The sequence below is a fragment of the Theropithecus gelada genome, chromosome 13 (assembly GCF_003255815.1).
Source record: "Theropithecus gelada isolate Dixy chromosome 13, Tgel_1.0, whole genome shotgun sequence".
In the NCBI taxonomy this organism is placed as follows: domain Eukaryota; kingdom Metazoa; phylum Chordata; class Mammalia; order Primates; family Cercopithecidae; genus Theropithecus; species Theropithecus gelada.
The window spans coordinates 3,271,295-3,291,341 of NC_037681.1; the positions used below are offsets into that span (position 1 = coordinate 3,271,295).

Here is a 20,047-nt window from a genome sequence, read left to right on the forward strand (position 1 = left end):
TCTCAAGTACCCAGGGACACAATACACTGCGAGGGATCTCTGCCAAAGAACATCAGGTATTGTTCAAGGTTTCTCCCCATGTGATAGCCTGAGATATGGCCTCTTGGGAAGGGAAAGACCTGACCATCCCCCAGCCCGACACCCGTAAGGTGTAAAACCCGATTACTCTATTTACTGAGATAGGAGAAAACCGCCTTAGGGCTGGAGGTGAGACATGCTAGTGGCAATACTGCTCTTTGATGCACTGAGATGTTTGTATACATGCACCGGTTCCCTCGGCCCACTTTTCTTTCTCTATACTTTGTCTCTGTGTCTGTTTCTTTTCTCAGTCTCTCATCCCATCTGACGAGAAACGCCCACAGGTGTGGAGGGGCAGGCCACCCCTTCACCAGGGAAATAAAACACCCTCACACAGATAGTTATGTGAGGCAATTTACTATTTACAGACAGGCAGCAAGGGATAGCAAAAGCCTAGAATTTATTGTAGGTCTGTTCCTCCAAGGCTCAGGAAAGCTGCCTGGGGCTGATGGGGTCTAGACTGCGCTTTACATACACTGCAGCTGAGGGACTCTGTATTTGACCCACCCTGGGTTTTGTATCTTGGAGTCACATATCATGTTGAGCTAAAGTGTTGAAGGAAATCCTGTTTCAAGAGGGTGTGGCAGGCCAACACTCCCTGTCAATTGCACAGACAGGTCTGCACAACAGTCACACAGACAGGCCTGCATAGCACTCCAGTTACACCAGCAAATTTCCACAATGCTGCCTTAACACTGAGCAAATAATTAAACCTAGGAAAATCGGTTCCCAGGCATCAAAGCTAGAAATAAAATATATGGTCAATGGGAGGCTTGCATAAGCTTCTCCCTAACCTGGAGCAAGTCAAAATAATGGAGCCAGCCTTGCATTCCTAGTGCCAGGACTCATCTTGGGTCAACAAAATGAGAAGGTAACAGAGGCAGCTGTTTGAATAGATTCACTGGAGAGTCTAAGGCAGCTCTCTGGACCAAGCTGTAAATGAGATAAGATAGAAATAATCACTCAGGTACCACAGTCCTCACTAATTAGAATTTGGGAGACAGGTCTTGACCTGTCTTGGGGCCCTTACAGCTTAATCAGACTTAGCATTGCTTTGGCCTCTGACCTAGTTGAAACAAAATTAGTTGCTTATAGACTTAGGCGAATGTTATACTGCATGCAGGCCCATAACGCCAACCTATATGAGCACTAAGAAAATTGTAACACTTTCAGCCTGGCCAATATGGTGAAACCCTGCCTCTACTACAAATACAAAAATTAGCTGGGTGTGGCATCAGGTGCCTGTAGCCCTAGTAACTAGGGAGGCTGAGGTAGGAGAATCGCTTGAACCTGGGAGGCAGAGGTTGCAGTCAGCTGAAATCGTGCCACTGCACTCCAGCCTGGGCAACAGAGCCAGACTCCATCCCCCGACCCGCTCAAAAAAAAGAAAATTGCAACACTTTGATTTGGTCTGGTGGAATGATCTCTGACCTTCTTCCTATATCTGGTTATAGCAATAAATTCCCTTCTTTCCTAGTTTGTCTGCTTCTAGTTATTGGGCCATGAGAACATGCAGCCAGAACCTGGCTCTTTCCAGGTACAAGAGGACTGGAACTGAGCCTGTGCTGTGGTGGCCAATACTGCCCTATCTCAGGATGTTACATTCCCAGAACATTCTACAGTGATTCTTGAAAACTAAGAGTGAGAAAGGGGAGGAGACTGGCTTGGTCCAAGGCCAACTGGAGACTGTGCTGCAAATACTGTAGTGGAATCACACCTCATTAGTCCTGTGACTTGCTGATTTTGCTGAGCATAATACCTTCACTGTTCATCTATGTGGCAGACTGTGTCAGAATTTCCTTCCTTTGGAAAGTTAAATAACATTCCACTCCAGTTAAATAACATAGCATATATATATATATGCTACATTTTGTTTATCCACCCTTCCCTGCATGAACATTTGAGTTGATTCCACCTTTTGGCTATTATGAACAATAATTCTCTGAATGTGAGTATATAAATATTTCTTCAAGTTAATGTTGCCAGTTATTAGGATGTATGTCCAATTGTGGAATTGCTGAATTATATAGTATTTCTATTTTTAATTTATTGAGGAATTGCCATGTAGTTTCTTATACTAGATGACCATTTTACATCCCCACAACAGTGTCCACAAGATTTCCAATTTCCCTAAATTCTCATGAACAGTTTTCATTTTCTGTGGAGGAAAACCATCTTTATATGTATAAAGTGGATTTTGTTTTCATTGCCCTAAGAATTAGTGATGTTGAACATCTTTTTCTGTGTTTATTGGCCATTCATCAGTCTTCACTGGAGAAACATCTATTCAAATCTTTTCCCTTATTTTAATCTGGTTTTTCCAAAAATTGAAAGCTTCCTGTTGACCTGTAGGACTTATTATTATATATTGGATATTATTGACCCCTTAACAGATATATAATTTACAAATGCTTTTTTTAATTCCACAAGTTGCATTTTCACTGTGTTGATTATGCCCTTTGATGCACAAACATTTTATATTTTATACATTCACATACATTTTCTATGGCTATTTATGTTTTTGGCATTAAAGATGTTAAGTTTTTAATTGTCTGTACCTTTCTGCTATTTATGCTGAGAAGACAGTAGTTTACAAAGTTAAATAACCCCTTGGGTGTCACTCATAGATAAGGAAAGGACAATATTTTGCTTCACACAGGTCTTACTATAAAGTGAAGAGTGATTGTGGAAGACATTGTTAAAAACATTTTTCCTTGATAGTGAAGCTACAAGTTTTGCCTTCCTCATTTTGTACCATGAAACAGTGCAACTGTTTGAGAATCCGGCAATTCCCTTTGTGCTTACATGGTTGCACTTCTTATGACATGGAAGGTTGTTCGTTGGCCTCCTCTGGCAGGTCCACCCAAAACACATTATAATTATCAAAAAAAAAAAAAAAAAAAAAGGAGGTTGTATTGAGGCTCTCAGTACAGATTAGCTTTGGATCTTGGTTGCATATGCAAAGTCCACGAAGCAGAAAGAAATTTATTATGGGATTTTGAAATGCTCAAAAATTGTTTGTAAGCCTTAAGAAACAGGCTTCAGACAAAGCTTCTAACAACAGTTCCTAGAACTGCACTGCTGATGTAGCCTGTGGAAAGAGCCCCTGCTGCTTGGGGTTTTACATTCACGCTGCCTCCATCAGAAGAGAGCTGCCCCTCTCACTAGTGCCCCAAGAATGACAGCAGATCTGTTCCCTGCTGCCAGAGATCTGACCCAGTGGTCTGCAGCTCTCCCTCTGTGTGTTGATTAGGTCACTATTTCAGTCTCATGATGATTCATTAATTTTTGTGAGTGCAGAGGCTATTTCTTCCGCCTGTTCACCCTGTGGCTTTCTACCATAAATACACATCTTTCCACACTTGAACTTCCAGGCATTAATAATGTCAACAGCACCATGCTACTACCTAATATAATGAAAAGATTTCCTTTACAAATAACAGCACACTCTCCTCTACCCAAAATGTGGGGATGCTTCAATCCATTCCGTCCAACAGCATCTAGGAAAAAATCATCTTCTCTCAGTCACAAGTCAGTCTGGATATTATTTAATCTATGGTTTAACTTATAATGAAGACACTTTGTTTAAACATTTTTAAAGGAAGGAAGAAAAGAGATTAAATTATTTAACATATGGAAGTGTATGCATGACTTATTCAGTTATTGTGAATCAGTTTCCTTCTTACTCTGTTTATCCTCTGGTTTCTGGTAGGACTTTCTCTAGGATAGAGTCTGGCAAGGTTAATCCCTCAAGTCCTTGGCTTCCTAAGTCCCAGATGTGGTGAAGACTCTGCCCATCAAATGCATTAGTGTACGATGGCTTTAGATTGAGAAGAGGGAGAAGAGATGTCTGATCTCACTGAGGGGTGCTCATTTTCCGGGTGTGGATCACAGCTAGGCAGCATAGGCCTGTGGGTCCAACAACTTGTCTTGCCAGGTTTCTGTCACAGTGAAAGTATAATTCTTGTTCATAGAAAACACAGGGGAATCCAGGGATAGGAAAATGAGTACGTGGAGTTGCCTGAGCCTAGTCTTGTGGTCTTTCAAATGTTTTAAATCCATTTAATCCATGACAATAAACACCTTTCTGCTTAACCACCCATAACGGTTTCTCTCGGCTCCAACTGATTTAGTGACACAACAAATGAGAAGGAATAAATGGAGGAATTTTTATGCTTTTCATCCCTTCAGGTGACCAAGAGGCTGTCTCTGGGATTCACATCTCCTTATCTCACTATGTGTTTCATCTTCCCTTTGCCTCACTAGTGTTCCAAGTGCATGCGATGCGTCACCTGACTGTGTTCCCTAAAATCTCATTGTGAAGTCTACTGAAGTGCTCTACTAGATTTACCTGTGAATATGGAAAAAGTAGAAACATTCCTGAAGGTCCTCTAGGTCCTCTATACTCTCAACTTTCTCTCTAAAATACTTAGAAACAATCCTATTTGTCCTTGCTTAGCATATGTATCTAGGATCCCAGCCCACACTCTAACACGCCGTGTTGACAGTTTCTCTTGTATCATATGAACTCTAAATGGTCAGGCTTAACATTTCTTCCAATTTAATGGAATAATTCTCATGTCCATTCTCTGGATTAAGAACCATCAACCTTTGGATTAAGAAACCACAGCCTTGAGGAAATAGAAATAGAACATTTCAAGCTGTTCAGTTGGCATAATAATTAATGATGAGTCCGCTGCTCATTTTCAAGATACAAATACTCTATTTATGGGAAACAGCACCACATATAGTTAGTGAATCAGGGCACCCACCACATCTTGTAGGATAGCAATTCACTATCACAAGAGCTTGTGTGTCAGCTGTGCGTGACTAATAACGGGTTTTCTCTTTCCTATAGGAACAGCTGCACTTGTGCACATGATAAGATCATGAACAGAAACCTTTGTTGCACTTTTTTTTTTTTTCTGGCTATAAATAAATTGCTTAGTCCAATGCTAGATTATTGAAGAATTTCCTGACTCTGAGTAAAGCACTTGGAAAGTCTTCAAATAAGATTTTACATAGAAACATGACTGACAGGAAAGGCAAATGCATATTCAGGAAAATAGTCACTGACCTCCAAATGTTGGGTTAGGTCTACTGTGATCATCTGACACCAGCTATTAGTCTGGTCCCTGATGTGTGGTACAATGTTAGTGGTTCAGTTCGGGTCATATTTCTAGGTGAGCAGGACATCAGAAAACCCAGTAGCCCTTGAAGCTTGGTTAGCTGCAATTCATATTGTTGAACCCATGCATGAATCCCCATGACATTGGTTTATGACAGTCTCTGGGAAAGTTGGGAAAGGTGACTGACTAAAGTCCATGTGTTGAATCATTATGATTATTAAGAGTCCCCTCCTCACTCATGGCATTTAGATAAATATTCACTTGAATAGCATTTATTTTTCAACTGTGGCTCATTTTTGAAAGGTCTAGTCATGGCCTTTCCAGAATGGTGGTGTCTTTCATCCTTCAGCTGTATTTATTCTAAGACCTGATGATCTGTCAAAACTCATAGCCAATGTTATTAAATTGCTGTTCTCTTTGCAAAGTGAGCATCAGATGTAACTCTTCAGTTTACCCACTGTTGTGATTTTCACTCTTTCAGGGCGTCTCTGATGATGTCAATGATGCAACTCCAACCAGCATATCATCACTGTGGGCACACACACATGATGGGAACCTCCAAAGGATGCAATGATTTAATGTTTAACATTAGGCAATATTATCTCTATTCCTAACCCTTGGACCTCTATTAAGTTAGAAAAACATTTTAAAGTGAGGACAAGAATTTGTAGAGTTTAAAAAATAAAGACTACAAGACAATTTCCTCTAGAAATATTCTTATGTAGCAATTTTTTTAATGTGGCATAACCAAAATCATTTTAATCAATTTAATTTATATAATAATTTTATAAATATGCATATGTTGCATATACATCACTGAATAAACTTAATAATAAAAAGGAATATTATATAAATATGTGTAGCCACCCGTATCAAATAAATATATGTACCTATGTGTGTGTTTAAAATAAATATATACATTTTTCCATAAATGAGGTAAATTTTACTGTATTCATTAAAATATTGTTTAATCTCTTCTTTAGTCTCCTTTCAGTAACTTTAAAAATTAATTACTAAATATTCATATTTTTGCCATCAATTTAAGAAAAATTACTTTTATGCCATATCAGTCAGCATTTACACATTAATGATTGATAACGAATGACTCAAAAGTCAGTGGCTTATTACACTAAATATTCATTGTCATGTTCATGGATGCTCATGTTCACAATCATCTGGCTGATCAAGGCAGAGCTCAGCTGTATGGTTCTGCTGCAGGCACTAAGCTTGTCTGTAATCTATTCACTGTATTTATCTGAGGCCAAGGCTGAAGGGCAGTGACTACTGAGGGCAAAAGATTCTCATTGCAGATTGCAGGAATGAACAACCTCCCCAACCAAACTGCACAGGTGAATTAAGTCCAACAATTTCTAACGAAAGTTCACACCACTTTTAATTTATTGTTTTAATTTAGTAAGTTTTAAAAAATGTTTACTCTATTTAGTTGTAAAAAGTATTTGGTCTTTACATGAACAAATAATTGTGTTTTTCAACCTTACATAATGTTTTCAAATGTAAATTTGCATTAATTAGAAAATAAAGCTGGATGTGTTTTCAACATGTGGTTTTAAATCCATATTTTCTAAATGGTCTTACTGGGGAAAAACATCTTTACCTGTGGGAAATATACCCTATTTTTTATGTTTCCTAGAGATTCCCAATAAGGGAAGTCAAAAAATGCAATTTGGAAGTCAAAAAATGAAGACTCCATATTATTAATTGGCACCTGAGACACACAGATGGGCAGAGTTGTGGACTGGAGAGGTGCTGCAGGCAGTTGAGAGCATCAGTGTCCTCAGCCCTGGGTTTCCCAGATAGGCCTCAGGACCACACGGTTCAACAGCCCATGCCTTCAGGGGCAGTTGCACTCTGGTTCCTGAGGGAACACCAGAGAATTCTCTGATTCTAGTATCAGCTTCCCTGACTACTATATTCCAAGCTTGGAAAGGTTAGAGTGTGAAAGTTCATCATAGGAATTGGGTCATTATTGTCACGCCTAACTAAAACTGCATCAAGAAACCAGCAGGGAAAAGCACTCAATGTACAAACTCTGCTCGCAGAATGTAATTCTCTCCAAGTTTGACTGCTGAAACTGCCTGTTGTGACCTGAAGCCAGTTTTATCTATAGCCTCTGAGATAACTTGCTACAACTCTAAGACTAATTTTGCCCGCTACCATTGCTTACCAGTGGAAGATGCCCAGCTCCCCAAACCCTTACTCATGCCATGGAACTTTCTTAAAGAGTGACAGGTAAAATGTTTTCCGATTCTGTAAAACCTCTAATCTCTTTGTTCCTCGTAGATACCGAAGAACACCCGGTCTTCCTATGTGGCCCTTATTGTAGTTCTTTTTCCCAAATAAAACATTACATTTAGAGATTCATCTCTACATTTTATTTTCTCTTCAACACTAGTTTAGACCATAATTCACTGTATTAAGAGAATTCCTTCTTAGGATTTCGTGGCTTCTCCTTTGCTGTATGAGTCCCACCTGAAGCCATAAACCAGACTCTACAGGTTTTTGTAATAATCTCTGTCCTTCATTTAAATCAGGAGGGGTATTAACATATTTGGGCTGCTGGGATGAAGAGAATATAAGAGTTAGGGTGCAGAGGAGGCTTCATCATCCACTCTACCAATACCGTCAAAGTGTGGCTGAGTCTGAAAAATGCTGTCAGCAGAGGCAGGTGCCAGGAGGAGCAGCAGGGGCAGCCCAGCCTCACATACTTGCTTTTCTAAGGAGTTATTCTTTTGATTTGTAACACTGTGGGAGGGAAACTGCTCTCCTGCTGAAAATAAGAAGTTATAACATCTTCAGGCTGTAGGCTGCTGATGGTGAGAGTGAAATCTCTTCCAGATCCACTGCCACTGAACCGTGATGGGACCCCAGATTGCAAACTGGGTGCAGCATGGATTAGGAGCTCAGGAGCTTTCGCTGGTTTCTGCTGATACAGGCTAACCCCAGGCCAATGATCTGACTTGTCTGGAAAGTGATGGTGACACTGTCTCCTAAAAATGCAGACAGAAAGGACGGTGACTGGGTCATCTGAATGTCGCATCTGGCACCTGAGATCAGAAACATAAAAACAAATATCCACACAATTAATCATGTTGTAAGAGAACTTCCTTGAATTGCCAGGTGCTGAGCACACTGGTTGAGTAAATTCTTAGCGTTCTTCTTCCTTACCTGGAAGCCAGAGCAGCAGGAGCCCCAGGAGCTGAGCGGGGGCCATCATGTCCGTGCTGTGTCCTGATGGGACTGACTCCTGCACAGAGTGTGACCAGCCTATTAAGAAGTCTTCAGGGCAGGGGGCTGTGCTCTGGGAACATGCAAATCAGCAAGGGGTGGGGCAGGCTGGGCACTGCTGAAGGGCTGGCAGATCTCAGTAACTCAGCACAGGGCAGTGTCCCCAGGGTCTCAGGTCAGGCCAGGGCAGCACAGATTCACCTTCAGAGGCCATGTTCCTGAGGGCTAGATGGAGAAGTGTATTATGTTTTTGTATAGAGATTGTTCAGGAGAATACGCTTGTTTATAAGGAACACACAGTAAAGTCTTCCAAGGCGGGATTATCAGGTCTTCAGTATACTCTCAAATGGTCCCAGTAAGAGGAGGGAGGATACTATCTGCTGCACTTACAACATTTCTCTGTGTGTAAAATCGTTCCTTTTTAAAATAAAAACCAAAAATATATTTGGTTAATGTTATGTTAAATATATTTGAAAGTATTTTGCCGTGACTTTAAGCCATTATTCTTACCAGTATAAGATCAAGCAACTTACTGCAGATTTACACAAGAGGAGATGTTTCCTCAATGCGTGGGTCACTCCCAGGTCCACCATTGTCAGAGCTACAGATCTCTTTAATACTCAGAGACTAAATGGGCTGCATCTTATTTTTGGTTTTGGGACCTCCCGCCTCCCATTCTACTCTCTTTTCTGCCATTGGGTATTATTTCCACAGTTCATCAGCAAGGAGGGCTGACTAGTGATGCCAGATGCACTGTTCCTTTATTCAACTATACATGTGTGGATGAGGATAAACTTGAAACTCTGAATCAAACTAGGCTGCAATGATAATGTCTCCAAAGTAGGAAAACAAAGAACACATCCACTGGATAATGCTCTGAGCTGCACTCCTCACCAGCATGTTCCTGGAGGCTCAGGCACAGGTCCTCTGGAGCCTGGCTCTCTGGACATAGGTAAGGGGGAGGCCCTAGAGAAAGACCAGTTCAATTAACCATCTCCCCTATGTGCGAGTGGCTGCTGATGGGTGTATGTCCCTGCTATGTACCATCAATACCCATTTCTTCCTTTACTGTTCAGCAATGAGATGGGACATAGTCCAGACCAAGATGCCAGCCCCCTGTTGGTATCTTTAGGAGAGAGAGGCTCCATGTGTTATCAAGCAAATGCTGATGTACATGGAAAAATCACATGGATCGAGATAAAACTGGACACTGAATTTCACTCATTATATCTCACTTCTCTAACTTGGTCCAGGACATTCCAACCTGGATCAGCAGCAGGGGAACTGGGCTCAACAACATCAGCATCAGTGGGTTGCAGCCTGGAGACTCTGGGGAGCATTAGTGATGCCTGATTCAGGGTGGCCAGATCATGGTCATGTAGCCAGTGCACAAACATTTTGTCATCTTTTAAGGAGCCTGAATTTTAGGAGAATTTGCATGTATGAGGAATGAAAAGAAAGTTTATTCTGCCCTCTAAATATTTGCTGAAAATGAATTGACAAAGGACGGATTAATAGGAGAAAAGATATACAAAATGTATTTAACACATAGGAGAGTGATTATCACAATAACCCAGTAAAGTCTAGATGCTTATGCATTCTCCACAGGTGAGAGGAAAGTGGGGAATGTAGGCCACATAGGGAGAGTAAATGACCGAAGAGAAAACAAGTAGGTCCTCAAAAGAATCAATCATAGCTTGTCCGGCTAAATTATCAACTTCCAGTCTCTTATGGTTTAGCTCATGTTGTGTCTTCTGTGGTAGATACACATTTCCAGGGAGAGTTTCTAGGACAATTGGTTTTCTCCTGGATAATCTGCCTTTAGGCAGATAAGTGATATTTAGGAAAAGCCCCTTTATGCATTTGCTGTTTTCCAAATACCTTTGGTTTGGGGTAATCATCATACTAATGCAGCATATTTGAGACTGTGTTTCCTGGATTCCTGCACTTGCAGCCTGCCTCTGATCCTGTTTCTGAACCTAGTATGTTATATGTACTATCTACTGTATTTTTACAATAAAGTATGCAAAGGAAAAAATGTTATTAAGAAAAACCACAAGGATGAGAAAATATATTTACCATTCATTAAGTGGAAATGGATTATCATAAAGATTTTTCCTCCTCATCTTCACATTGAGCAGGTTGAAGAGATGGAAGAATAAGAGAGGTTGGTCTTGCTGTTTCACAGGTGGCAGAGGCGGAAGAAAATCTGAGTATGAGTGGATCTGTAAAGTTCAAACACATGTTTTTCAAGAGTCACCTGCACATACCTTTTTTTCTGGATAGATGTAGCAGCCCCTGTCTGTACCCAGGGCCTTTGCCCTTCGCTGTACCTCTGCTGACTTCCAGTGGTCATCAATGTGTCCTGTGCTCTTTCTGAAGCTGAGGCAGGTAGTGCTGCCTGCATGTATGGCTGGCCAGAGGGCCTGGAATGAGTATCCCTTAGGGAAGTGTTGTGGTTGGATGTTTCCCCCCTAAATCCATCTGATGTAAACTTAATCTCTAGTGTAACAGTATTGGGAGGTGGGTCCTAATGGAAATCATTTAGGTCATGAGGCTCTGCCCACATGAATGGATTAATGCCACTATAAACAGGGCTTATGGGAGTGGGCTCTCTCTCTTCTCTGCTCTTCTGCTGTGCCAGAACATGGTCTTTCTTCTCTCCAGAAAGCTCAGTGTTCAAGGCATCATCTTAAAAGCAAACAAATTGGACCCCTGCTGGTACCCTAATCTTAAACATCCCATCTTCCAATTTGAGAAGATACATTTCGTTTTTTTTTTGTAAGTTATCTAGCCACAGGTGTTCTGTTACAGCAGCACAAAACTCACTAAGACAGACAACTCACAATCACATTCATGGCAAGAGGAGGCACATACCCCAGCTCCCTCCCTTCTCAGGTGGAATAATTCAGAGGCATTTCCTCCCTGTTTCCACTTGGGGTTGAGCTTCAGTCATCCTAAGATTTAGGGGACTTGTTGAGGTGCCTTTTACCATCCATCTACGATTCCCTGCCTCACTTTCCTGCCTCCCTCCCAGTGTAAACTTGTTGCCTGCGCAGAATCCTTGTCACTGGTCAACCTCACTGAGATAGCGGAAAAATCCTTAATGCTGGCAAGGATATATCTCTGGTCTGAATTAATATCATTTCTGTTTTTATCATGTATAGTAATTGTGATGGTTCATATCGAGTGTCAAGTTGATTGGATTGAAAGAGGCAAAGTATTGTTCCTGGGTGTGTCTGTGAGGGTGTTGCCAAAGAAGATTAACGTTTGAGTCAGTGGACTGGGAGAGGCAGACCACCCTCAAACTGGGTGGGCACCATCTAATCAGCTGCCAGTGCAGCTAGGATAAAAGCAGAAAAGCAGGCAGAGGAATGAGGAAGGACTAGATTGGCTAAGTCTTCTGACCTTCATCATTCTACCATGCTGGATGCTTCCTGCCCTCAAACATCACACTCCAAGTTCTTCAGCTTTTGGACTCTTGGAATTACACTGGTGGTCTTCCAGGGGCTTGTCGGCCTTCAGTCACAAACTAAAGGCTGCACTGTTGGCTTCCCTACTTTTGAGGTTTTGAGACTCAAACTTGTTTCCTTCCTCCTCAGCTTGCAGACAGCCTATTGCGGGACTTCACCTTGTGACTGTGTGCCTCAATATTCCTTAATAAACTCCCTTTCATTTGTACATCTATCCTATTAGTCCTTTCCCTCTAGAGAACCCTAATATAGGAAGGGTCAGGAAGCAATTAATTTCCCTTCACCAATCTATTTTAGATTGTCTTTATGTAATGAATTTTTTCTGGGTTAGTAAATTAAAGGAGCCTCTAAAACTAGTTACGCATTGTGATGTCCACATTAAAGGAAGTGGAATAAGTGTCCCTCAGCATTTAAAACCCATAGATTTGAGGGCCCTGAATCTAAGATTTTTTCTAGCTCTCTTGCTTCATAAATATGCCTTGTGACTTTTAATTCTACTTTAGAGAAGGACAATTGTGGGGAAGATATTAATTGTGGGTGAAATGAAGATTGTCTGCATCCCATCCATATCCTAGTATCTAGAACCTATGAATTCTAACTTAAATAGCAAAAATAAATAAATAAATAAATAAATAAGTAAAATAAAATAAAATAAAAAAATCCCAAAACTTAGTGGATGCATCTTACTTAAGGATTAAGGATTTTGAGTTTGGGAGAACCTCCTAGATCATCCAGATGAGAGCAATATAATCACAAAGATCCTCACAATAGGAAGGGAGGAGGGTTGCAGTCAGACAGGAGCTGGGACAATGGAGAGGGATGCTGGAGTGATGGAGGAAGGGGTCACGGAGCCAGGAATGTTGAGGCATCTTGAAGATTACAAAGGAAAGAATCAGATTCTCTCTCCCACAACCTCTAGAAGGAATAGAGCCCTATGTTCTCTTGATATCAGCTCAGTTAGACTTCTCATCTCCAGAACCATAAGATAATAAATTTGCTAGAAGACAGAAAGATTTGGCAATTTAAACAGTAGCAATTGGAAACTAATGCAAGGGGAAGAAATGTCTTTTACCTCTCGGAGTGTGTGGTGTCCTCTGTTCTCCCAAACATTCCATCTTCTTATCATCTGGTGCCAAATTTGACAAGAGATGCAGACCATTTTCTATGAGAACTTGCACCAGGATTCTTCTTAGGTAGAAAATGTCTAGAGTAAACCCTTTGATTAGCTCTTTTCCAATGTGTGTTGGAGAGTTAAGGGATCAGGTCTCACAGCATCTGATAGAAAGAGAAGGGTTTGTTTGTTTGTTTGTGTGTTTGTTTTCGTGTTAGGCAGGCAAGTTAGAACACAACCTGAGAAGGAAGGACTTAGAGAGACTGGAAGGGAAAGAGGAGATGTGAACAGGGTCAGGGAAAAGCAAGATGTGTTCCTGTTCCAAAGTATAAAGCTAAGTCATTTACAGTTTTTAACGACTTTGAGAGGGTTATCTTTAGAAGAGAAAACCACAGAAGGGGCTAGTTTAAGATTAGGGCCAGCCTGGCATGTGACAGAGGCAGCAGGAAGCTGTGGATTCCACACTGTTTTTATGGTCCCTTCTTCCTATTTATAGGCTTTGGGCTGAACTATGGGATGAAAGTGGCCATGTAGAAGGAACATACTGAAGTCAGACAGACCAGGGTTTCAATCCCAGGTCTGACCATGTGACTTTGGGCATTTGCTGACTATGTGACTTTGGGCAAACCAGTCATGAGCTCTCATAACTAGTTCTCTCATATGTGAAATGGAGAACTTTGGAAGTCATAGGGTATTGTGAGAGTTTAACCAAATGATGCACCCTAAAGAGTCTGTGTATGTGTGCCCATAAACACACACACACACACAAATTATATGCACATTTTGTATACCAGTTTCCTTTAAATGCACCCTTGAGTATCTCAGAATAAAGAGGCTATGGAAGATATTATTAACCACATGTCATTTTCAAATCAAATTCTTTAATAGTTATTCTACAACTAACATGTGACTCACTATAGGCAATGGGGTTTCATTTGCATTATTTCCACAATAAAAACTTCCACCAATCCATTCCTGTGTAGCACTAGAAACATAAACAAGATGACAGATGGCTATAACACCTTTAAACCAGATTTCCCCTGAGCTCCATCTGTTTAGTGTACACTCTTGGGTTCCAGAGGCCGTGGCTACAGGTCTGAGTTCTAAGCCCTTTCTTCCCACACCCACAGCTTTCCCTCAGGTCTCACTCTCACCTCCTGCATGCTGGGAATCCAGACCCACCATCCTGCTACTCTCCTGGGAATCCAGCACTAACTACCTGGAAGTTTTGCTAAGTAAACTTTGCAAATGCAACCTCTGACAGAGACCTGGCTGAGGCAGCCAGCAGCTCCCCATAAGAAAACCACTGAGAAGGGAGGAAACTTGCAGAACCATGTTGGTGTTGAGGAGATGCACAGTGTCACCAGGTTTTAGCTTTTCAAAGGGTTCCTGTCTCTTTCTTGGCAATAATTCATGACCTTGGAAGAGGGAGAATTAAGGAGAACAAAGAGGTGTTTCATGCTTAGGATATAAAAGGAGAAATGGAGATAACAAAAGAGCAGAATTGATGAACTCTTTGACATTGTTTGGGTTTCTCTCACCATGCGCATAGCAGGACAAAGGTGCCAGGGGAGAACATCACTTACCATGTTTCCTGCCCTTCATGCCTCAGACTCATACAAGCACACACACTTATGATAATATGTTTCTTCTTCTGAAGCAGAAGTCTGTGGCTTAGCCAGGATCTTTCTCTTAAGTGTCGTTTATAGATAAGTTGGAATAATTTTAGAAACAAGTCAAAGAAATAATAGCAATGGTTTAAGCAATGACAAGAAGTCTGAAGGTTGGAGCACTTAAGGTTGGTGCAACAGCTTGGTGACAGCTGAAAGGCCTCGGATTCTTACTCCATTTTTGCTTTGCACCTGCATCATCACTGGCTTTTCACTGTTGTTGTAAATGCCCTATGGTCTCAAGAGGATTGCAGCAGCTCTAAGCATCATATCCTCTCTTAACTGTTACAGGAAGCAACGCAAAGCAAAGCTCTTCATTTTCTCTCCTTTTCTGAGGTAGAACCAGTTTCCCATGATCCCTGTCCACTCCACTGACATTATCATTTTGGAGCTGATCACATGTGTCCTTAATCCCTGCTCCTATCCTGGACTGGGAGAAACTTATCACCCTCACCATGTACGGCAGGACACAGTTGGTTCCCTATGCACCAAAGGAAGAAGGGGATGACTGCTGCATAGCTGCCAAGAGCTTTGTCACATTTTAAATTTCACTGTGCTTCTGAGTTAAGTTGTATGGGGAGGAGAATATATGAACACCTTGATCTGATACAGTTGGAAGAAGCCAGGATGAGGATGAAAATGAAATCAAATTTCTGATTTCTCATATGACATCTTTAGCTTTAAGAACTGTGTAAATGTGACCTGTGCATTTAGCATCAGGACAGGCTTTCAGTTATGGGAATAAATGAGAAGAGATTTGGAACAGGGTCCTCAACCCAGGACTAAGGTGAGGCTTGCACTACGTGAGATTGCCGGGCTCTGGCCTGGGCTGTGGAGGAAGTAGCTGCTCTCCTGAGCCATGGGGCTGAGGACCTGGGAAGAACCAAAGATCCTGCCCACAGAGCTGCCTGACCGGGTTTCAGGGAAGGAAACTGCTCACACTCCCATGGGCGCTGCATTGAGCATAGAGTCCACTGCCAGTGTGAAAGTCTCAGGTACATGACCCTTAGGGCTGGGGCTGGGCTCCTGGAGCCGGCTACTCTCAGCTCTGTCCTCACTGGTTCTGAGTGGCTGGGACCCGGCTGGAGCCAAAGAGGGAGGAACAGCAAATGTCCCTAGAGTCTTTACTCAGCCAGGCTCTGTTCTGGTTATAAAGAAAATGAGCAGATGCTAAATAAACAAACATAAAATTACATGCATAAGTATATATTTGTAATATAACATATTACATATACATATAATATTTTAGATATAAGTTATATTTATATATTTGGATATACTATGCATCTATATTAGGAATAAGTATAATATGCACATTTATATGTTAATAGATATAACTTTAATTGTTGGTGTAAGATATGATTTTTAAACCTTGATAAATTGAGCACAAACATTTAAAACCAGCAATAGTTGCACCGCCCCCTGACCCCTTCCTCACTACAGAGCCTGAGGGTCAGGAAGCTGAGGACCCAACTTACATCCATCCTGGGCTGAGTGGTACCTCCTCACCCATGGCTAAGGACACTGACTGTCCTGAGGGGGTCTGGGGTATCACAGAGCCGCAGGTGCTGGGGAGATGGGCAGTGGGTCTAGGCCCCAACTGGAGGGACTTTTTTCCCCAGAGCTCAGGGTGGGCAGGTCCTCCCCTGGTGGACTTCGTGAGACAAAGCAGCACACGTGGCCCAGTGGCTGTTTGGTAACAGGAAGAAACCACTCCAGGGACCATTGGCAGCCTCCCCTCTGACGGGTCAGTCCATATCAGGTGGTGTTTGAGGATTCAGCCAAGGCGGTGGGGAGGACAAGGCTGGGCTTCCAATCTCAGAGCACAGAGCACAGAGGGAATTTTCCACAACTCAGTGCAGTGGCAGCCCCTCCCATGTAACCTAGATCATACATGAGACCTCATTTTAGCCCTAAAATATCCCTGTTGGTTTTCCTAATATTTCTAAGACCAGGCTTAGTTCTGGTGTTTACTGTGGGGTTTGTCTGCCATCTAATGGCTGGTTTGTGACTTAGCATCTTATAGGATTTTAGATGCTGAGTCCCAGTCAATCTTGACTGTGAGTCTTTTCATGGCTATTGATGAAGCAGATCCTGTTACATCCATCAGTAGGCCAGATCCTATAAAGAACACAGAATGATACCTCTCGTGGATAAACCAGTCCCAAAGTTGAGGACAAAGGATATCCAGAAAAGATGTTGCTCCCAAAACGATTAGCAATTAGGTTCTGAAATCCATGTGAAATGCTGAAAAGGTAGTTTTGGAAGAGAGAGGAAGGGCTGTGACAGACCCGGGCACAATGGCAGGGGCTGGGGTGGAAATCCAAGGGTCTCTTTTCTGGATCTGTCAGCCCAGGCTCATTCCCGTTATGCTGGAATCTCTTCCAGAGCAGATCTGAGGACCACAGTGGTTGCGCCAGCTGGAGAGCTTTTGAGGACTCCCAGTTTTCCAGACTAACAGCTGGTGAGATTTATGCTCCGAGCTATAACACAGTGAGGGAACACTGGTCAACATTTAGGGCAGTGCTAAGCAAAATAATTTTCTAAGACAATAAAAATGTCTATATTTATGCTGTACAACAGGGTAGCCATTAGTCATATGTGGCTACTGAACACTTGAAATGTAGCTAACGTAACTGAGAAAACATGCTTTTAATTCTTAATTAATTCTAATTCACATTATTTGTGGCTGGGCACTGCTAGCGTTTACCATGTGAGAGGATACAGTTTTAGACAATAATAATCAGCAATGTCATCAGCATAACCAAGCTGCTAAAAGTTAAGCAAGCGTCTGCCCCAGGACCACTGTGCCAAGCTGGGGTGGACCATGGCCAATGTAGACAGAGCGCATGGGTGGATCTCAGGAAACTTCCCTGGATTTCTCTGCTTCTAGGCTGGTGATAGAAACTCTCTCTCTTAGAAGCTGGAGACTGGGGCCCACAGTGTTGCCACAGGAATCTGAGGCGGAAACAAAACACAAATCTTCCCCAGTGTTAATGATGTCTCACTCTACCAGCCTCACAGAGACTTGTGTTGGCTGATCAAGTGGGAGGTGAACACTGGGCTTGCTGAGCAATGATCTGTATCTCAGCACAGGACATAAGAACCCTGTCACATGGAGCTCCATAGCTGAAGCCAGGACCCAAGGGCCAGAGCCCCACGTCCTGTGTTTCCTCTGCCTCAGGTGATCCCATCCTAGAGGCAGCAACCAACACATTGACAAGGCTCGAGTGACAGGGAGGGGCTTTGTGGAACCTACAGACTTACAACAAGGATGCAAAACTGAACTTCCAGCTTCCGAGCCAGGGAACATTCCACGTTATGGGTGTGACCCAGGTCACGGTGTTTGATGAAAGATATTAGTATAAATTTTCTCCTGAAAGGAATAAAATCACAGAAGGCATCTTATTATTATAGTACTGGTTGGCTTTTTCAATGCGCAATGGTTTATCTGAAATCTCCCAATCCCTCCCCTTCCCGTGATGATCCCATGGTCTTCGCTGTTCCTATGGACACTCGGCTGCCTCCTCACCACTCAGATACATCTTCAGTATGACCCCGAGACCTTCCCTGGTCAGCACAAATAAATGGCCTCAACCTCCAGATGCCACATGCCACTGCCTGAATTTTATACAATTGATCAGCTACTGAAATGATTCTTTTCTCTTTCATTGTGTAGGTATTGTTCTCTGAATGGCTCATTTCCCCACTGAATATCAGTACTTGGGATCAAAAATTGTCTTATTTACTCACATGCTCCTAACCGTCACTTGATGGCTTTTAATTGTTCCTGAAAACTCTGATATTATGTTTAACATCCATTAAATGCAAAAATATGTTTCTTTTTTATTGAAGAAAATATCATGGCTTCCCCTCAGCTAAAGACAATTATTACTTTTATAGTTGAAAATTTATAGGAGTAACAAGCATCATCTTGAAATTAGATAAACTTGGTTTGCATGTAAGATGTACAGTAGGAGGAAGAGAGGCCCTCACAGTGGGAGGGGTTTGAGGGAGAGGGTCAGGATGTCTGTCCCTGCAAGGTGAGGGAGGGTGTGATGAGTGATCTCAGGCAAGCATCCAATATCAGGACTAGATATGACTATGAGTAAATCCCATTTCCATTGGCTTTGATACCAGAAGGAAGTACTGATGGGGAAGCTTTGGGAATATTCATAGGATGAGTGGAATACAGATTGGAAACAGCATGTTTCTAAACGCATACAAACAGCTCACAGACATTCAAACGAAAGCATCTTATAAAATGTTACCTTTTCCTCACCTTTTCTTGCCATTTGGGTTTAACCAATCATGGCACACAATTTGAGTTTCTCTACACGAGGCTCTGCAACTTGAAACTACCCTATGAAAGAATTGGTGACTGTCTGTCTGATACCATAATGTAGAAATAAAATGTCTTGTATCATTGCTCTTTGGTATAAAATATATGTGATAAAAAATTATTGAAAATCGATATAACTTTTTGTGATAAAATGTGGTGAAAGTCACTCACAAAATGTCACCAAATCTGATATGTCTGTTTTCTCAATGACTACATTGTATGTCAAAAATTATTTTTGAATGAGTGGCTTGTGTGCACAGGAAACAAAGTAAAACAAATAAACTGAGTAGCTCTTGGTATTAAAAAATTCGAGGAGCAGGATACTGGTCCTATAATCAAGAATGGTGAAATATTTTTTTTAAAAAAAGAAATTTCGAACTGCAGTTTGGATTTTGGAGGTGGATGAAAGAGGACATATGCAATACTTCTGATTCACAGAAAAGAATATTTACTCTGAGGGTGGAGGATTACCGCCCTGTATTTCATATGTCAGGGTAAGATATAAAATAAAATGTTCACTGAGTTTTTCTACCTCATCTGAGCTCCCAAACTTCTTTCTCTTACTCGTTAATACCATGGTACACTCAACTTTTGGTCAAGTTGCTCTTATTAGGGCAACTTTATTTCAACTTCCTTGGGCCTGGAATCTTGTTCTGCTCCCAAGACTGGCAACAAAGGGCTCTGTATCCTTCTGGTTTTTGATTCCAGGTAAAAGTTCTTTTCGGAAAAGTCTCCTTTTCAAAAGCCCTAGAGAAATGTCTATAGTTATGTTTTCCATGGACCAGTTTTCAGAAATCAAAACCCAAATATTCAGCATTTTCTGAATTCTCAGTTGAATGCTGCACTGGTGAAAGTGAACCTTAATGTTAATCTGACTTAATAAACATCATGCTTCAGGGGGCTGCTTTGGAAATAGAATTTGTCACACCTGTGAACCCACAACAACTGAAACCTCAATCCCCGGGATCTTCTGTCATTATAACTCTAGACCATCACCT

General features: G+C 41.7%; 1 pseudogene; it reads right to left on the minus strand.

Moving 5' to 3' along the window:
- Positions 1-7,941: 7,941 nt before the first annotated feature.
- Positions 7,942-8,442, minus strand: LOC112605297 (annotated as a pseudogene).
- Between the last annotated feature and the right edge of the window lie 11,605 nt (positions 8,443-20,047).